We start from the raw sequence: 21,508 nt of genomic DNA, 5'->3' as shown, positions 1-21,508 counted from the left end.
TTCCTTTATGCATCTTTCTAAACTCAATGAAAAAAACACTTTTATAATAAAAAAATTTCCATTATGCATCTTTCTATGCATAGAAATTAAATTCAATGAAAACAACACTTTTATAATAAAATAAATTCCATTATGCATAGAAATTAAATTCAATGAAAACAACACTTTTATAATAAAAATAATTTTCATTATGCATCTTTCTATGCATAGAAATTAAATTCAATGAAAATAACACTTTTATAATAAAAAACTTTCCATTATGCATCTTTCTATGCATAGAAATTAAATTCAATGAAAACAACACTTTTTATAATAAAAAAATTTCCATTATGCATCTTTTTATACATAGAAATTAATTTTAATAATTAATATCAATGATATCCATGCATATTCATAGGTGAATATATACATGAAGTAAATTAAAATATTTCTTTTAGAATGCACAAACGGTGGGAATTACTCTTTTAGAATAACATAAAAATAAACTTTCTTTTCCACAAAATTCTAGAAAATTTTACCATAACCTCCTTTCTATGGCTGACCATTTCTCATTTTTATCCTTCTATTTTAAACTTATATTAACCCCAATTAGATATCTAGGATTCTAATCTACACAATTTTGCATTTCCAAGAGAGTAAATAATAAGAAAAGTTTAATTAATCTTTTTATTAATCATTCTAAGATAAAGAAAGGCTGAATTGTAAGGAAGAGAAGGGGATGGTCTTTTTCATCAAGGCATAGCATCAAAATTTACTCTAATCAACTATAATAAAAAAATCAAGAAAACCATAGATTTAAAATTAAAAAAGTAAGAAGAATTTAGCTTACATGGAGTTTGTAAGCTTTTCTTTGGCTTGAGGGATTGAGGGTTCTACTCTTGTTTGGATCAAGAGTGGCCACCAATTACGAGAGGATTAAGCCAAAAATAATTGAATTATCAAGAAATTTCAAGAAAATTGGCTCTAAGTAGGAGTAGAGTAATAGTGCATAAACACTATTAAGCTTTTACAAAGGTGGAGGCTTCTATTTATAGGAAAAAGTGAGTCTCAAACTAAGCAAACTAATTCTAAAATTTTCTAGATCAGTTTGGTCAATTTTTGGGTCAGTTCAACGCTTACTTTTTGGAACTAGACTTGAGTTAGGAGAGAGGAGAGATGAAGTATCTCATTTTTATTGATTTAAAATGGGGAGTAACGATGAGAAAAAAGGTGCCTCCTTCATGAGGGGCAATCCCCACTCTGAGAGGTGTCAAAAATCAGTTTTTTTAACTATTTTCTTTGGTCCTTAGTCCACTCTTCATCTTATGTGAGCATTTACTTATTTTTGGGTGGTTTTTCTTTTTTTCTTCAATTTATCTCCTCCCTACATTTGGAATAATCTTATTGGTCCCTCAGAACCTTAATCCAAAATTTTCAGAAAATCTGGACCCTTAGGCTGTCTTTGGAGCAGAATATAATTTTTGTCTAATGCACCTTAGGAATTTCTTTTTAATCTTCTGTTTCGGGTGAAATTATTTTAATGAGAAGGGATATTTTTCCATCAAAAAATATCTAAAAATTAAATTACCTCTCTCTAGAATATTTTTCTCTCTCTAGGCCAAAACAGGTAGAAACATGATCTTTTATTAGTCTGAAAAGGGGATTGATTACAAGGAAAGATACTGGACATCTTGAGGGGCTGGGGAGGAATCTTACATTCTCTCATACTTGAAAAACGTGAGATGTCCTCATCTTGCAAAGTGGGGGTGATTCCGCAAACAGTTCGGCTTCTTTCTCCTAGGTGGCGTCTTCAAAAGGATAGTACTTCTATTTGACTAATAATTCTCTTCAAATTCCATTCTTGAGAACCTTTTCTCGAACATCAAGGATTTCTTCAGGTTGGAGTTCCATCAACCCTTGGGTTGAAGAAGTTAAGAGTTCATCATCAAACACATGATTCGAGCTCGGTACATACTTCTTAAGTAGGCTGACATGAAATACATTATGAACTTTAAGATGAGCAGGCAGAAGAAGTTCATAGACTAAGTCCCCTACTTTATTTTTGTAATCAGATATGGCCCATAGTATCTAGGGGATAACTTCTTGTACTTCCCAAGAGATAGAAAACTTCTTTTGGGACGTACTCGAATGAAGACCATATCTGCTTCTTTGAATTTTTTGTCTGGCCTCTTCTTATCTTCATACTGTTTCTGTCTATCCTGGGTAGCTTTTATATCTTTGTGGATTGACTGCATCTGCTACTCCATGTCGTTAAGCATCTATTTGGACATCTCAACCCTAGTCAATGGGTCAGACCAAGTTAATGGCATTAGGTAGTCTTGTCCATATAGAGCTTTGAAAGGGCTCATTCCGATACTTCGGTGATTCAGCCACATTATCGGACATACAGATTTCACATTGTGAATTTTTGTCCGAGTTGCGACCAATTGATATTGTGTTTAATTTTTCTATCTTGAGCGGTGCATTTTTCCTATAAACTACTTATTTGCTGTACTAGTTCTTTTATTTGCTACTTCCCTTAGTTCTAGGCTTGATTATGCTTGAGTCTGCCCTATATCTCCGAAGGTTTGACAGAAACTCAGTACAAAGGACTTTGTGTGAATATATGTTCTTATGTGTGTGTGTGTGTGTGTGTGTGGAGTGCGTATGTGAGAGAATATCTTCATACAGAGCTCTACACCCACTATTGGGCACTGATGACATTAGTGGGGATGTTGTAGTATCTAGTCCATACTATGCATAATGGAGTTAATAGTTATATAGTCTTGTGAGTTGACTACCATGAGTATATAACATGCACGTTCCTAAAAGGTGGATTTGGGCATGTTCCTAGATTCAACTATCAACTCCATTATCCATAGTATGGACTAGATACTACGACATCCCCACTAACGTCATCACTGCCCAATAGTGGGTGTGGTACTCTGTATCAAGATATGCTCTCACACATGCACTCCGCACACACACACACACACACACACACACACACATAAGAGCATATATTCACACAAAGCCCTTCGTACTGAGTTTCTGTCAAACCTCCAAAGATGCACGGCATACTCAACCATAATGAAGCCTAGAACTAAGGGAAGTAGCAAATAGAAAAAAGTAGTACAACAAATAAGTATTTGATAGGGCAAATGCACCGCTAAAGATAGAAAGAATAAGCACAATATCAACTCGCCACAACTTGGATGAAAACTTCACAATGTGAAATTTGCATGTCCGTTAATACGGCTGACTTATATACCTAGATGAATCCAGGAACATGCCCGAATTCACCTTTTAGGAACGTGCATGTTATATACTCATGGTAGTTAACCCACAAGACTATATAACTATCAACTCCATTATGCATAGTATGGACTAGATACTACGACATCCCCACTAATGTCATCAGTGCCCAATAGTGGGTGTAGAACTCTGTATCAAGATATGCTCTCACACATGCACTCCACACACCTATGCCGATGCCTTACCATATGCATGTGACTTTGCTCCTCTTCGAGAAATCCACAAGAAGCTCATAACAATCTAGACTTTTACACAATCTTTTCCATACATGAGGTATATGACCGATGGTTCCAAAGATATGGGGTGGGTTTCATGTTGCAAGTTCATTACAATCCAACATAACCCATATATACCATCTCCTTATAACCTCCAATAACCCCATTCATTTTTTTCATCACTATCTAGTCACCATGGTTGCCACTAGGGAGGGTCTAGGGCTTCTTAAGAATGAAAATGAGCTCATGAACTATCATTCTCGAGGATGCTTTAGTGCATGCATTGGTGGAGACACTCGCTTTTCCTATTCATGAAGGATGGCAAGGGATCATTTATGCATCATGGAGAGATTATATTAATGGTGATGTTGATGGGAGTGTTCTCATGAATGCCCAAGGTGAACATTTAAAAACCTGCCTACAAGTGTTGGTCAATGAAATTTTTAAGAACTCATTTATCAAGTGGACCAAGAAGAATATTAGTGACAAGTAGTACATAATAGGCATACTAAATACAAAGTTTCCAAATTCCATGGGCTAACACTTTGATGAAGGTTTGGCAAAAAAGAAAAAGAAAGTGCATCTCTCCACAATAGGTCTACCATACACTGATGAGTAAAGCACGGTGGTATTATTCAAACAAGGTAGAGAAAAGAAGAAATTTAGAAAGAACACACAAGGCTATGCATAACAAAGGGCAATAGCTCGATGTAAATTAGTTACAATGGTCCCCTCACACCGCAATTCAAATACGAAAGCCACCCTTTCATTATCACATTTGTTAATTCATCTTTTCATCTTGTCCACTCCATTGATAGGCATAGGTCCGAGTGGTGTAGGTCCATCACGCTACGGCTATGATGAGCCTACATTGCTAACATTGACTAGACCCACCTGTGCTATCTTACGTCCATCTTCACCACCACGATGTCATAGTAGGGAATTTGGGGATGCTAGTAGACGTAGTAGAGGGGGGGAGCAAGGTGCTTTTGCTTTGGTAAAAGCAGCACTAGATCTCCCGAATCATCTCCCCAACAAGGGGGGTTCTTCATATGCTCATTTTGAGACATGCCTCGAGGAGAGCCATCCCACCATTTCATCCATGAACCCTACCATACAAAGTGGATGTCGATAAGTAAGTCATTAACTGGATGCATACACTTTCTAACCTAGAGTTCACAACCTTTTTTAAGACCCATGATGAGCTCTCAAAACAATATATTATTGATGTGCTCAAGATTGAGTTTACTATTCCACATGCGAGTCTTGCCTTCTTGGAGAGTTGGATGAAGATGAGGATGAAGCTTTTGGTCTCTAATAGTAGAGAAAACATCAAGAGAGTGACGAAGAACAATTTGGAAGAGCCAAGTGTTTGCTCACAAGAGGAGTGGAGGCACACATGGAGCTTTGCATCCATATGCTTTTCAACACAACAAACGGCAGTGGTGAGTGCTTCCAAACTACAGAAGCGAGGGGTGTCACACTTTGGCTCGGGAGGAAAATCCTCCTTCATTACTCGCTTTGTAATAAGTATCTATTTTACTATTTTCCTTCTCCTCTTCCATTTTGTTTCATACTATATTGTTTCCTTTAACTAATTGTATCTTTTTTTAATTATTTTTTGTAGAGGGAGGTTGTTGGCATGACCCAACAAAAGAGGAGTACAATTATGGTTACAGAGTCCCCCATTTGCAATTGTGGGCTTGGATGCGTACACGAGGTGTATGCTTGAATGAGTCCATTTTAGAGACTCAAGCAGATGAGATAAGTAGCTACTAAGCTCTTCTCTTATCTATATGTAATTTTCTTTTACTTACCTTACTCTTATTTGCATGTATGTAGGATCAAGAGGAAGAGGAAGAGGAAGATCCAAACTGCAAGTATGAAGTGGGTGAAGGAAGTGAAGATAACGACAAAGACAATGACGAGTCAGGTTTTTGGGTAGCCCTCTCATCCTTGATTTCTTTTTTGTATATGGCCAAAGGCCCAACGGCTCAAATAGATTAGGTTCTATTAGCTCAAATAGACTAAAAACTAACTGACATCTTAATGAGAATTTGTTAATTTTAATCTTCATCTCATAAGATCCTTATCATAGCTCTGATCATAGCCAATCATGAGACTCATTTGAAAGAAATTTGACATAAACACCATGTAACATTTCAATATTTATTCAATACTAGTCCTATTTATTGCCAATGTCAATTTCATTGATTCACCAAGAGATTGGCCGAAGTTTTGTCTCTCAAAGTTTTGTAGTTTCTCTCCCAAAAGTAAAAATCCCATTGTGAAACACTAGAAGCTCGCCCTCAAGTTTCCTCAAGAGTGCAAGGTCACCTTCTGTCCATCTCTGGATGTACTCCTGCCAACCCTCTTCTAACTCCTCATTGTTATACTGCTCCTCATTCCACCAAAGGGGGTGCAATATATGGGCAACTGCATGGATTGGTGTATGAAACCAATCCCATCTACAGTTCCAAACCTCTCTAATGTCATGGACCCTATCAAAGTCAATTATAAGTAGCAATGAGAACCACATGGCACCATGTACAAAATAAATTGAACAAAGCAAGTAGCAGATCTATAATTCGCCAACATGTAGCAGAATGTTATGGTCAAGTGCCTCTCCAATGCGGTCCATGAACTCGTATAAGAGTCCAAGGGTGCTACCCTCCATATCTATTATGTGGAGAACAATATAAATGGGTTGAGTTGCCTTCACAAGTGCCTTGGCTTCATCCCACCAACTCTCTCACATGACTGTGCACACAAAATCCAATTCCTTGGGTTGCTCTCTCGATCCTCCCATGCCATCCACCACTCCCGTGACAAAAGTGTGCGGAGTAGTCCCAGTTGGACTCTCACTAGCCTCTCAACTAAAAAGATGCAGGGGAAAAGAGAGCTTGAGCTCTTGCAAGCACACACACACTCACAAAACCCTAAAAGAGAACACACAAGGTGAGAGGTTGAAAATCTTCTTCTTCTTCACACAACACTCAACACACCATATACAAAGATAAGAGTACACACAATATGAAAGGTACAACCAAATATATACTAGGGTTCTCTATAGTATGAACCCAACTAAATGAGCTGGCACTATAAATATAGTCTCTAGAATGGCTGTCACACAGCCTGTCATCCCACTGGCCGCATATCACCCATGATCTCACTAACCATGCCAGTGGTGTAAGTGTGGGGCCTATCCCCTAGGCGGGTCATCAGTGTCCACTGCCTCACTAGATGAGCTCGATATCTCAACACTCCCCCTTGAGCTCAACTCCATCTCATGTACATCAAGAGAAGCCTTGAATTTGCGGAGCTTCTCTGTACCCAATGCTTTGGTGAAGATGTCAGCGATTTGATCTTGTGTGCTAACATAAACAAGGTCAATGTCTTTTGCCAAAACCTCCTCTCTGACAAAATGATAGTGGACCTCTATATGCTTCGTGCGAGCATGAAAAAGTGGGTTCCTGGCCAACTGTATACTGCTAATGTTGTCACAGAAAATGACAACTTGTCTATCTACTCATAGACCCAAATCTACAAGTAGCTTTCTCAACCAAGCTACCTCACATGCTGCCATAGTAGCACCTCTGTACTCAGCCTCTGTAGTACTAGGATAGAGTAACCATAGGCTGCTTCTTGCTACTCCAAGTCACAGCAGCACTCCCCAAAGAAAACATGAAGCCACTAGTAGATCTTCTATCTGAGAAACTACCAACCCAATCAGCATCTGTGTACCCATGTATACATATCTCTGTCCCAGTTTCATAAAATAGTCCACAATGCAAAGTGGACCTCACATACCTCAGTATGCATCTCAATGCATCCAAATGCGGCTTCCGAGGAACCTGCATAAACTGACAAACCAACCCAACAGCATAGCTCAAATCCAGCTTGGGTGATCGTCATGTAGATCAAGCTTCCTACTATGCACCCATACGTAGTAGGATCCTCCAAAATCTCTGCTAAATCTGCACTCAACTTGCCATTTTGATCTAATGGCACTGAGATAGGCATACAGCCTATCATACCATACTTGGACAACATGTCCAAGCCATACTCTCTCTGCAGTAATCCAATACCATGTGGTGACCTAATCACCTCAATGCCCAAGAAATATTCGAGCTCCCCCAGATCCTTCATCTCAAACTTCTGTCTACGCAAGATCTTTTTGCATCATGGTCCCATTAGGGGAAGGTTGAGGTCTATAGGGGCCCTTTAAGATGCCATGTGATTAAAAGGTTATTAAGAAAAAGGACCAATCATGTATACAAAAATGTTAGGTGATTAAAGGTGGTCAAAAGATTCTCTAGAAGATGCCTTTTTGTACTTTTCATTCCCAAAAAGTGGGGGGAAAGTTTTTGAAATTTTGGACATTCAAAACTTCTACATATGAGCTCAAAATTTATCGGAGATTAGAGATCCAAAATCTACTCGCTGAGCTCTTTCCATAGATATGTCACATGATATGGTTTTGCCCACTCAATTTTAAATTCAATTTTAGCAGGAAACTTTGAAATTCAAACTTCTTGAAGAATAAGAAGGTATCTAAAGTCAAAGAAACTTAACATTTTAACAAAAAGTCATTAAAATCATAATATGGTAGCTTAAAGGGCCCCTATAGACCTCAACCTTCCCCTAATGCCTGTAATGATCAGGTCATCTACATAAATGACAACAAGCACAACCCCTCTATCACTGTGTCTCACATACAGCGAGAAATCTGCATTGGCTACATGAAAGCCAATAGTGACAAGGTATTCAGAAATATTATCAGACCATGCTCTTGGTGCTTGTTTTAAGCCATACAAGGCTTTCTTCAACCTGCAAATATGCTCGGGGTGACTCACATCCTCATAACCAGGTGGCTGCAACATATACACCTCTTCCTTCAAATCCCCATGCAAGAATGTAAAGACCATTGCTTTGACACAGCCACCACCCACTGCTATCACAACTCTCATTGTTGCCATCTTGGCAACTGGGCTGAAAGTTTCCTCATAATCAATGCCATATGTCTGCGCATATCCTTTGGCTACCAATCTAGCCTTGTACCTACTTATACTTCCATTACTGTTATGTTTTACTTTGTACACCCACTTGCATCCAATGGCTTTCTTGCCTTCAGGCAATTGCACTAAATCCCAAGTCTCATTTCCATATAGTGCATCCATCTCCTCATCCATAGCTTTCTCCCAACACACATTTCCAATAGCCTCATCCATGTGGGCTCTACAACCTATACAACTTCTACCATGTATGCATAGTGATGTGCCACATAACCATCATAGGTAAACCTCTGCACAGGATCCTTCACTCTCCTAGATCTTTGCAACTTTGCATTCATGGCTTCCATAGCCTTCTTTACACTAGGTGTTCTCATAGCTGGTATCCCAAGATCCTCATCAAGGCTCATCTCTGAGCCACTAGACTCTCCATCAACATGAGAATGCCTTGCAGAAATGTCAGGCATACTAAGGGGCTCAACCACTTTCGCTTTGCCTTTATGTGGTACTAATCACATTTGCAGGACTGGTATTATGACGTAGTCTGCCACTCCATGGTACCACTAGATGAGGACTCTCTTGGTCCACTCAAAGACTGTTGTTGCTGACTTGTATTCTGTGCAACCACATTTCCACTCACATCAGCCCCAACAACTTCTTTTTCAGCAGCATATACCAGCTGCTCATCTCATCAAAAACAACATCCCTGCTTACCCTCAACTCACGTGTAGCAAAGTTATAATACCTGTATCCCTTTTTCTCAAAGGAATACCCAGTAAACACACATTTTTCAGCTTTTGGATCCAGCTTAGTTCTCAGCTCATCTGGCACATGCATATATGCAATTCATCCAAAGACTTTCAGACGAGACAAATCAGGTTTTCTGCTCCAGTAAACCTCTCCTCTAGAGTTACATCATGTATGGCTACAGTTGGAGTCCTGTTCATGATGTAAACTACTGTAAAAGCAGCGTCAGCCCAATAGCTATGCGGCATATTCTTCTCTCCCATCAATGCTCGCGCAATTTCAGGAATGTGCCTGTTTTTTCGCTCAGCAACTCCATTTTGCTGCGGAGTGTATCTGCATGTAAACTGTCTCTGAATACCATTCTTCTTCAAAAATTCAAAGAACTCATTAGAGAAGTACTCTCCCCCTCCATCTGACCTTAGGCACTTTACATGTTTCCCTGTTTGCTTTTCAGCCATAACTCTGAAATTCTGAAAATGAATGAACACCTCACTCTTCTCCTTCATGAAGTATACCCATACTTTCCTTGTGTGGTTATAATGTCATATAATACCTGCAGCCTCCTATAGACATGGTCTTCGTAGGACCTCATACATCTGAATGCACAACATCTAGTGCATTTCTGCTCACATTTTTGTCACATGGAAATACATGCTTTGTTTGCTTTCCAAATTAGCATGCTTCATATATTTTCTGCATACCTTCAACTTTAAACTTTGGCAGCCCTGTCACAATTCCTTTAGTCTACATAGACTTCATTCTCTGCACATTCACATGTCCAATTCTTTTATGCCAAATGTCTGTGTCTGCAACAATTCCTGAACCATTTGCAAATAACGCAGCACTCACTTCAGGCATGCTTACATTCAATGTAAACATTCTACCCACTCTGTTGCCTTTTGCATGAACCTGCACTTGTCTTTAAAGTCTTCAACATAACAACCATCAGGGGTAAACCGAACCTGCAAACCCTGCTCAATCATCTGGCCAACTGAAACCAGATTCTTTGTAATGTTTAGAACATGAAGTACATCTACAAGGTACTTCACTTTGCCATCCTGCATAGACAATGGCACATCTCCAACATGGGCAATTGGATGAGCAGTGTCATCCCCTGTTTCCATAAAACCTGGTCTTTCAAGGTTTTTCATCTCCTTGAACCACTCCCCATGACTTGTCATGTGGTTCGAAGCACCTGAATCAACATACCATACATCATCTTTATGTGCTTCTTCAACATTTTTAGACATGGCATTGACGACATGCTGCATAACAAACAACCTTTCATTATCCTCATTGTTTTTGCTCGAGGATGCATAGTTGTTTTGCTGCAATTTTCCATTTGGCATGTTAGCCTACTTCTTATAACAATCTGCCTGCACATGTCCAGGCTTACCGCAATAAAAGCATCCACGTGTACTGCCTTTGCCAATTTCCATGACCTCTTTGACTCCCCCTCTGAATTGGCCTCTTTCACCTGCGTGTTGTTGTGGTGAATTCTGGGACTGTTGTGGTTGTTGCTGCTAGCCATAATTCTGATTACCTGTTCGGCCACCTCCTTGGCTACATCCACAACCTCCTCTACCTCGTCCTCTTCCTGAACTTGTGTAGAAGGCCTGTTGCTCTGAACTATTTTTGTTTTGTGAAGATTGTTAGTCTTCACCCAAGCTCTTCTCTTCTATAATTAACATAGACACCAAATCTGTGAAATTGGGAATGTTTTCCTGAGTCTGAATAGACGTCTTGAATGCCTTGTATTGTGGCCCGACACCACGTAGACAGACTTCCACCTTATCATCATCATGTACTGAAACGCCAATAGATGCAAGGGATTCCACAATACCCTTGATCTTCAATGCATAGTCATTCACAGACATACTCTTTTTCTCCACAGTATGAAGTTCATTCTTCAACAGTATCTTTCGTGCCTTGGTATTTGTTTCATAGAGTTTTACCAAGGTATCCCACGCCTCCTTGGGAGACTTGGCATCATGTATGTGCCCAATCATGGTGTCCTGTATACTAATAGAGAGCCAATACATAACTTTTCTGGCTCCTTGGTTCCAATCCTTGAAGTCTTTCACATCTGTAGCAGTCGGATTGATCTCCGGTATCTCCGGAGCCTCTTCATGCTCACCTTCTATGTAGTCCTAATAACCCTTTCCCATTAGGAAATTCGTCAACCTAAACCTCCAAGCATGGAAGTTGTTCTTATCAAGCTTCTCAGCAACAATCTGGTTTATGCCATCATTTGACATCTTGCCAGACACACAAATTTACCAGAAACAGCACTCTGGTTTGTCCTACACAAACTGTTGTATTTTCTGCATTAGCATGAACCAGGCTCTGATACCATGAAAAGATGTAGGGGAGAAGAGAGCTTGAGCTCAAGCACACACACACTCACAAAACCTTAAAAGAGAACACACAAGGTGAGAGGCTAAAAATCTTCTTCTTCTTCACACAACACTCAACACACCATATACAAAGATAAGAGTACACACAATATGAAAGGTACTCAATCAAATACGTACTAGGGTTCTCTATAGTGTGAGCCCAACTAAATGAGCTAGCGCTATAACTATGCCAGTCTTTAGAATGGCTGTCACACAGCCTGTCATCCGGCCGCATATCACCCATGATCTCACCAACCATGCCAGTGGTGTAAGTGTGGGGCCTATCCCCAGGCGGGTCATCAGTGTCCACCGCCTCACTAGATGAGCTCTATATCTCAATATCAACCACAATAAACATGTAAGCAAACCTAGTCTTTTGAGGGCTTTAGCAGCTCCAAATCACTATGGGCACAATACATGGCAAGGACCTTTGGTCTCTTGGTGACAAACTTTACCAAGCTCCAAGATGTGTTGAAGATATGTTGAAGATGTCAAAAATCCACCCCACCTTGGCAACATCCTCTATCAAGAGGTCCAAGCTATGGGCTGCAATTGGTGTCCACACAATCTGTGGGAACTCATCCTCCAACATTTTGCCCATAGACACACAATTTGATCCATTGCATGTGCTCACTTGTACTATATTTTGAGGGCCAATCTCTAAGAAAGCCTAGTGCAATGGCATGCAAGAACATTGTGCCCTTCCAAGAGGACACTAAGATGTTGTAGACATTCCTCTTGTGCATATCTGTCCAATCATCACATAAAATTGTAAAACCATAATTTGCCAAGTTTCCTTGAGAGGTTCCATCTCTAATTGCACACTAGTTTTCTCATTTTTTGAGTGTGTGGAGCATAAAGAATCATAAGATGGTCCCTCCCACTCATACCGAATGCGGCTAACAGCTCTCATGGCCTTCTTCTAGCATGGGGCACACAAAATGTGAAATGAAAAAGCTCATTGAATAAACAACTTTGTTATCTCACGGGGGTAGTCTCAATGACAGATTGCTTCTAAAACCCTGCTTTGAGGCTTTCCCTCTTCAAAGTAGGCTTGGTGGGCAAGGAAGACCTATGGGCTCGAGGGGTGGAGCTAGACCCAGGACCAATGGTGTTGGAACTACGCAAATCAACCTGACTCTACATATCAGGAACCTCTTCCATCCTGGCCCTTTTGCTTTCATCCTCTGAATCATCACCACCACCTTCAACTCCTTGCATAGCCTCCTGTTCTCTCTTCCACGGCTGAAGAGAGGCTTTCAAATCTGCAGGGACACTAGGACACGGACCAATCCCTTTCCCCTTCAATCCTGAGAAATGGGCCTTTATCCTGACTGTAGAACCACCTGATACTTTGTCACAGTGCTTGCATTTGCATTTTTATGTGTTTGAACCCCCGTATCTACCAAAACGGGGGTTACATGGGTCCACACAGTATCCCTTGCCCTCGACATTTCACTAAAAGAGGGGAGAGATTTTGGGGAAGCTAATGCAAAAGCTCAAATTTTAGAGTTTGAAATTTACAAAGAAATTGCACAAAAACATAAAAATTGGAAGAAACCAACCTGAATAGCGGGCCACACAAGTCCCACGGCTGAATCAGGGCACAACTCTCGAGGAAAACCCAAGTGTGAGGGTACAGATGAAGACGACGCAACAAAAAGATATTGTACTTTGTAGGTAAAATTTTAATGTATGGCATGTTTTTTATTCATTAAAAAATGATAGCTTTGAAACTCATTCCAAATGCATTTCATATGTTTTGAAACGTGTTTCATGGAAACTATGGCCTAGCATATGAGAGCTCTATACATTCATGGAGAGCCCTATACATGGATAGAGCACTCTATGCATGCACAGAGAGCCTTGCACATGTAAAATTGGGCAAGACACCTTAGCCTAGCATATGAGAGCCCTATACATGCATAGAGAGTGCTCTACACAAGCTTATTTCTCTTTGCGTAAAATTTGGCAAAACACCTTAGCCTAGCATATAAGCACTTTGTACACACATAGAGATCCCTATACATGCATAGAGAGTGTTGCACATGCATAGGGATCTCTATATTGAGCTCCACACATCCATAGCATGCACAGTGTTCTCTATGCATGCATAAAGAACCATGTGCATAAGGCTCATAGAGAACCCTATGCATGTATAGAGTCCTCTCTATGAGCTCTATGCATGTGTAGAGAACTCTCTATGCATGCATAGGGCTCTTTATGATCTCTATGCGTCCATAGGGATCTCTATAAGCACTATGCATACATCCCCATTGCTCTATGCATGGATATAGCTGTCTACCATTTTGTAAGGGCTCTATCTTATGCATAGACCTCTCTTCGAAGAGTATGCAAATAAGCCAATGCAAATAATGTTTTCTTTTGGTCTTCACAATGTTGACTGTCCATTCTTTTACAGTAAGCTATAAACACAATACTTTAATTTTAATGCCGAACTCTCGGGTGCTACGGGAGTAGTTTTTCTTCACAAATTGATGAGAGCTCTCATGCAAATATATTGAGCTCTCTATACATGCATAAGGTAGCACCCTTATGCAAACCTGAAATTTGAGGTTTCTATGCATTTTCATAGATCTCTCTGTGATCTATGCAAAAGGTAGAGCCAGAATGTAAATATATTGAAGTCTCTATGCATGCTTTCAATGATCATAATCTGATCCTTTTCATAGCTCTCATAGCCAATCATGAGGCTCATTTGAAGGAAATTTGACATAAACCCCATGTACCATTTTAATATCTATTCAATACTAGTCCTACTTATTGCCAATGCCAGAGAAAGATCAAGAAGTGGGAGTGGTCTCTATTGCTCTGCTAATGAGAAGTTCCAGTCATAGCAAAAAAAAGAACTTATGCCTCCCCTCAAAAATGAGCCTGGGGAAATAGCATCACTACTAGAAAGTGAAAAACATACTATGACGCTCCCTGGTATTCAAGGAGAAGAAAACAATGACCAATCTAACAAAGAAGCAAAGGATGAGAAAGATGTTCTAGATGTTTAGATTTTTGTGTGACGAGCATGCCCATGCCATGGATGATCTCCAACATGAACATCATCAATCCCTGATTAGGACATCATTTAAGGCATCATCAGTAGTAGCATTAGCATCAGTATCATCCTCAGCATCCTTACCATCATCAGTATCATTAGCATTAGTAGCATCATCATCACTACCATCATTTGTTTTATATTTGATATTTGAGTCTAAAAATACACTCAAGAATGTTTGTAGGTTTTTTTGTAAATTATGGACCTTATAATGTTATTTATTCTAATCTTTTTGATGACTTATCAAATAATGTGCATATTTGTGTACAGTGTGGGTAATACTTTTTTTTAAAAATCTCTTTTATTCATGAAATTTAGAAAATAAACTTTGTTTAAAAAAGATTGATATTTCTTTAGGTTATGTGGACTCCTTCTATGCCATTTGAAAGTCAAGTTGTTTTTATGTTAAACAATACCATCTTATAAATTTATTTAGATCACACATGTTCTTAATCTTAAAAAAAGTGTCAAAGTTCATGTAGTTTTTTAATGTACACATGGAATTCTAGACATTCTTTCAAGAAATGTATGTTTTTAAGCTATTTTGAGCTATCACACATTTTGGGAGGGAATCTTTGTAGATTTAAAACCTTGTCAATTACCTATTTTGCCCAAACCATGGGGCTCTCTATGAGCTTTATGCATGCATAGAGTACTTATGCATGGATATAGCTTTCTTTGGATTTTCATAAGGGCTCTATTCTATTCTCTTAGAGGACATAGAGCTGTCTATACATGTATAGATCTCATAGAGAGCCCTATGCATGCATCAGATCTCTATCCATGCATGCAGAGTTATATACATGCATAGAGCTCTCTACATAGAGCTCATAGAGAGCTCTATGCATACTTAGAGACGTGTATCCATACATAGAGTGTCTATGCATGCATAATGCTCAATGCATTTGCAATAAGGGTGCTATGATGTACATAGAGCTCAAAGAGATGTCTATGCATAAGGTAAGAGCCCTATGCATGCATGCATAAATTGCCACATGCTGCATAAGGTCAGAGCCCTATACATGCATAGAGTACCATAAGTATCCTATGTATAGATCTCAATGTATTTGCATAATGGGGCTACCTTATGCATAGAGGTCTCTTTGAGTTCTATGCATAAGGTGCATAACAATAAAAAACATGGCAATGGCTTAATGAGAAAGAAACATGGCAATGGCTTCTTCTTGCTCTTAAAAAAGTGTACTTAACTAAATTTAAAAAGTTTGGGGAAAAATGGAAAAGATTCATTCTACCCCTTTTTTGATTTTTTGGTGTCACGGATTATGAGCATGATAGTAAATGCGGCTATAATGTGGCACAACTGCTACAAGCCTGTAGTCATGTTGTCAACGTGTAATTAAGAAAAAGATATTGAGAGAATCGGATTAGCCAAAGTGCCAAATAAGATCTCATGGTGCATAGTAGTGGAGCAAACATAAGGAAATCTAGAAAAATCTTCTTTATAAGCGTATCTCTTGTATTGTGTGATAAGTAAATCAATATTCTCTATAGGAAAAATAGTATCATGAGGCATAAGCCAAGAATAAGCCCATCCATTACACACATAAAACTTAGATAATATTAAAGTAAGATGATCTAAAACAAAGCTCATCAAGCTAAAAGTTATAACCTAGAAAGTACATGACGAGTTACTTTTCATGATTAGTTTTTATGCTTACTTTATTAGGCCCCACATAACCAGTGAGTGTGTGTGTGTGTGTCTTTTTAAATTATTATTTAGGGCTATCTATGTAAGCCTAAAAGCTCTAATAGACTAGGTCCTATTAGCTCAAATAGACTACAAACAAAGATATCTTAATGAGAATTTGTTAATTTTAATCTTGATCAAAAGATTTTATCATAGCTCTGATCATAGCCAATCAAAACATTAACACCATGTACCATTTAAATATTTATTCTCAATACCAATCCTATTTACTGCAAATGTCAATTGCGCTCATTCAAGCTTGTGTCTCTTTGGGCAAATTTTGGCAAGACACCTTAGCCTAGCATATGAGAGCTCAATACATGCATGGAGAGCCCTACACATGGATAGAGTGTTCTATGTATGCATAGAGAGCCCTGCATATGCAAAATTTGGCAAGACACCTTAGCCTAGCATATGAGAGCCCTATACATGCATAGAGTGCTCTATACAAGCTTGTTTCTCTTCGGGCAAAATTTGGCAAGACACCTTAGCCTAGCATATAAGCACCTATACATGCATAGAGAGCCCTATATACATGCATAGAGAGAGCCCTGTGCATGCTGAGGGATATCTATGTTGAGCTCTATACATCCATAGCGTGCACAATGTTCTCTAAGCATGCATAGAGAACCATGTGCATAAGGCTCATAGAGAACCCTATGCATGCATAGAGTGCTCTCTATGAGCTCTATGCATGTGTAGAGAACTCTATATGCATGCATAGGGCTCTCTATGATCTCTATGCATCCATAGGGATCTCTATAAGCACTATCCATACATATTGTGCTCTATGCATGGATATAGCTCTCTACATTTTTGTAAGGGCTCTATCTTATGCATAGACCTCTCTTTGAAGAGTATGCAACAAAGACAATGCAAATAATGTTATCTTTTGGTCTTCACAATGCTGACTCTCCATTCTTTTACAATATGCTATAAACACAATACTTTTATTTCAATGCCAAACACCCGGGTGCTATGGGAGTAGTTTTTCTTCACACATTGATGAGAGCTCTCATGCAAATTTGCTTTCTCTATGCATTCGCATAAGGGCTCTTACCCTATACATAGAGCTTTCTTTGAGATCTCTGCAAAAGGTAGAAAGGTAGAGCCAAAATGCAAATATATTGAGCTCTCTATGCATGCATAAGATAGCACCCTTATGCAAACCTGAAATAGACTAAAAATTAAGACATCTTAATGAGAATTTGTTAATTTTACTCTTGATCATAAGATCCTTATCATAGCTCTCATTAGCCAATCATGAGGCTCATTTGAAGGAAATTTGACACAAATCCCATGTACCATTTTAATATCTATTCAATACTGGTCCTACTTATTGCCAATGTCAATTGCGCTGATTCAAGCTCGTTTCTATTCGGGCAAAATTTGGCAAAGAATGATGTTCACACAACTTGTGATCATTACGAGGACACGGATAAAAACCACAATACTAGACAAGCAATAATAGCATAAAGTTCATACCTGTGATGGTGGCAATGTCTTTGTGCTTGGTTATGCTGATGGTATATTAAAATCCACCTTGCTTAAATTCCACCAACAATTCTGCATCAACAGAGTTGAACATAAGTCGCATTAGATAATATCAGCTACGATGAAGCTATTGATAGTACCAACAATTAACATTTATTACAAGTATGCATACCTATATGCCAAGTAGCTTGCATCACCAACTGCTAGAAAAGTCAAGGCTACTCTGCAAAGGTTCATCACCAACTGCTAAAAAAGTCAAGGCTGCTCTGCAAAGGTTCTTATAGCGGCTAAGAATTCACTAAGCACATCATCAGTACTTTAATTCTCTCGATTCATATGGCTACATTTGTGGAAAGGAGCTTTCATAGAGGGACATACGTGCGCAAGCCTTGCGAACATGCATACGTGAGTACACGGATGAGAGAGAGAGAGAGAGAGAGAGAGTGTGTGTGAGAGAGAGAGAGTATGTGAGCGAGATCCCATGGCCCTATTCTAGAATCCAGAAATAAGTTACAAACATTGCTGCACTTAACGTCCACTATGCAGATAACTACTCCAAATCAAACCCAAAAGCGTTTTAAATTTTCGTTTAAAAAATGCAATGCAATCAGGCTGGAATCGCGGTTTGCAAAGTTTGATAGTGTCTTGTTTATATGTTCATGGAAGAAAAGGGGAACATTCGTGTCCCCCCTTCAAAAAGAAACGCGTTGGTGCCCTGCAATATGACAAACAGGGAAATTCTCCAGTCGGTTAGTTCAACCGAAAGCTTTATGTATTCTGCAGAAGACATGCCCTTTTTTGTTTTGTGGAAGTCCAGTGAGTACCTTGTAATCACGAACGGGTACAGGTCGCATTGTATGTTCAGGCGAAGTACCAAAGAAGATCTATTTCCCATGCTACATTAAAGTGTTGATCTTCCTCGCCTGCGCATGGTAGTGGAGGCAGCAGAGGGGCCACGTCTGATATGTCGTTTGGCATATCGAGTATTAGGTCCTCCACCCCCACCTGGTAGTAAGTGCTGTGACTGAATGGCTCCGCAGCCAGTAGGCAAAGAGAGCTGTTGAGGTTCTGATTCTTGCAGCTAATTTCATTGAGCTCCTCCTCATTAGCTGAAGAAAGTACGTCCGCCGTAGTGGTAGACTGGCTTCTCTTGCAGCAAGACGAGCTGCTTGGTGCTGGATCGGCCTTTCTCTTCCGAGTATGCCTGAGTTCCTTTCCGGCCTGGGGAGAAGAAGTAGAATGTAGAGAGGGTGAGAGAACTTTGGAGACGTCTCCAGCGGCTGCAGCAGCAGCTGCTTGGATGCTATTGGGCGAAAGGTCTGCGGGAGGAGGGAACTTGACAGAGAAATTGAGTAGAGCAGCAGCAGCTAATTATAAGAGCGTGAGAGGTTTAAGTTACACAAGGCATGTGAAAAAATGGTTACGCGAAAACAGGCTTTTCAATAATTTTGAGCTGTCACGTCACGCCACCTCACCTCACTGCGCCTGTTGCTTTCACGAGGTGACTTGTCGTTGGCCCACCACAACCCCAGGATTCATGTCTCTTGCGTCTGCGCTTGAGTCCAGCACCTCGCGCGCATGAGTGATTAGGCCGATATATCTCCGCGAGCATCCAAAAACTTACCCATGTCTCTCAGAAGCCATCAAATGAGGTCCCTTAATGTTGCTGCGGGGCGGATGGGTTTTGCCGCGGCGCCATCGTAGCGCGCATCATGAGTGTTGACGGCTGGGCACTGTGCTGGAAGAATGTCCTAAGCTTCTCGTGGGCGAGACTCACGGAGGCAGGCCTTAAATTTGACACCCGTTTGGGCGTCCAAGGCCATTTGAAGCGTCATATGAAGCCTCAAAACGAGCAGTCAGGCTTCACGAGGAAGCCCAATTATATGTATAAGGCTTCAAAGGACACCCATATCAATGACGTAGGCTTCACAGGGTGTATATATATATATATATGTGGTCACAAAAAACAAACCAAGATAAGCGCAGAGATAAGCCCGGTTGTCGAGTCAATTTTAAGGCCTGGGCCCTTGGGTATCCTCTCTCAAATCAGCGCAGCAACATCAATCTGTGAGCTACAGGCACGGTGATGGCAACCAAGCCTTTTGCATGGTAGTTTGACTGAAGTTTGGGGGATTCTCTCGTGGATGGAGCTGTTTATATACATATATCGAGGGATTCTAGGTACTTCTAGACTACAGTAGAGAAGATACATGTGTGGTAATGTGGGAAGCCCGAGTTTTAAGGCAGAGAGTCATTTGAAGTCCAAGATTTTGACACAAGGTGTCACCAGTACATCGAGAAAGCCCGACATTGGGCTTCAAATTTAAGGCTTGCACGGAGGGAACTCTTGAAAGGTGATTACGGCTTTGGTTTCAAGGTCAGTGCATGACGCTGTCCCCAGTGTAGCTTTGCAATGATTCCAATTTGCTAGCACTATTTTAAAAAATCTTGCAAATTGCCTCTTGGAAGGCATGATTAAAGATTGCAAACGTCACACGTCGGTGGATTGAATAGACCGGATTTCCGATTACGTAACTGTAAGGATTTTGAAAAATTAAGCGTTGTCTACATGGACAAGTTCACATAGCGAGAACAGGGACAAGTACTCACGGAAGTAGTTATTCACGAAAAAATAAAAAAGCAAACAACACTCGGGTTAGGGTTTGGCAATGGTTACGAAGGCCTCTGGTTAGGGTTTGGCTTCTTGCATAGTGTATTGCTCTACTTGTCTTCCTCGATGTCGTTAGCGAGGGGGGCCCTGTCACTCTAGACAAAAGGCCTCCTTGTCCAATGGATGGTGAGTGTCTCTAAGCTGATGCAATGCTTGGCCTCGCACGCGGGCGAGTTCCCCAGCATGCGAGTTGTCACTTCAGCCCCTTTGGACGTACTGCTGGACTCCAATGGGAGGCTTGTGGCCCAACACGTGCCGCCCCTTCCTTGTTCGAGAGTGGAAACCCTAACTTTCCAAGTTTGGGCCTGCATACTTTCTTTCATCTTGCGAGATGGGCACATCGGTCCCCAGAACATGGAGGATTCACATCGCTCCCTTTCTCCCACCCCCCTTCATCGCTCGTGGGTCTGGCGTAGCTCGTTGTACAAGATCTCGGAGCACCCCCCCTTCGTCTTCACCCAACCTGGCCTTCCAGAAGAGCTCTTCACATGGGGAGAGCAGTTTTGCAGAGGTAGTCCCAAGAAAATGGCATAGAGAATGGAGCAGAGAGAACTCCTCGGGAACCAAGAAAGTGAAATGTTGTGAGCACTGCTGCCTGCTGACACTCCACAGGCTTCCCTCGATGCTCAAGAAGAAGGAAAAGGAGTTTCTGAATGACTGAGTGCACGCGCGTCGCACCGTGGAGGACAAACTAGTCACACTAGCACTGTTACGTTTCCATCTATTTCCCTTGCTCTATTTCTAGTTTCAAAATGGAAGGAGACATACCAGGCCCGAGCCATTGTTCATGGTCCTCATCCCTTGGCTGAATTTCTTAGGGCATGGATGAGAAATAATCGATCGATGCTAGGGTTAGAAGTGGTCCTAACCCAATACCAACTACTTCTATTTTTCGTTCCAC

General features: G+C 40.4%; 1 long non-coding RNA gene across 1 annotated transcript; it reads right to left on the bottom strand.

Moving 5' to 3' along the window:
* Window positions 1-17,880: 17,880 nt before the first annotated feature.
* Window positions 17,881-19,325, bottom strand: LOC147615604 (uncharacterized). The gene is made up of 3 exons (XR_015262574.1): window positions 18,761-19,325; window positions 18,109-18,651; window positions 17,881-18,008 (listed from the first exon to the last, which is right to left on the bottom strand). It is a non-coding gene; the product is annotated as an uncharacterized LOC147615604 (long non-coding RNA).
* Window positions 19,326-21,508: the final 2,183 nt, after the last annotated feature.

The sequence above is a fragment of the Cibotium barometz genome, chromosome 39, assembly GCF_041138505.1.
Source record: "Cibotium barometz isolate CiBa-2024 chromosome 39, ASM4113850v1, whole genome shotgun sequence".
Classification (NCBI taxonomy): Eukaryota; Viridiplantae; Streptophyta; class Polypodiopsida; order Cyatheales; family Cibotiaceae; genus Cibotium; species Cibotium barometz.
This window is presented reverse-complemented; position numbering and strand designations above follow the sequence as displayed.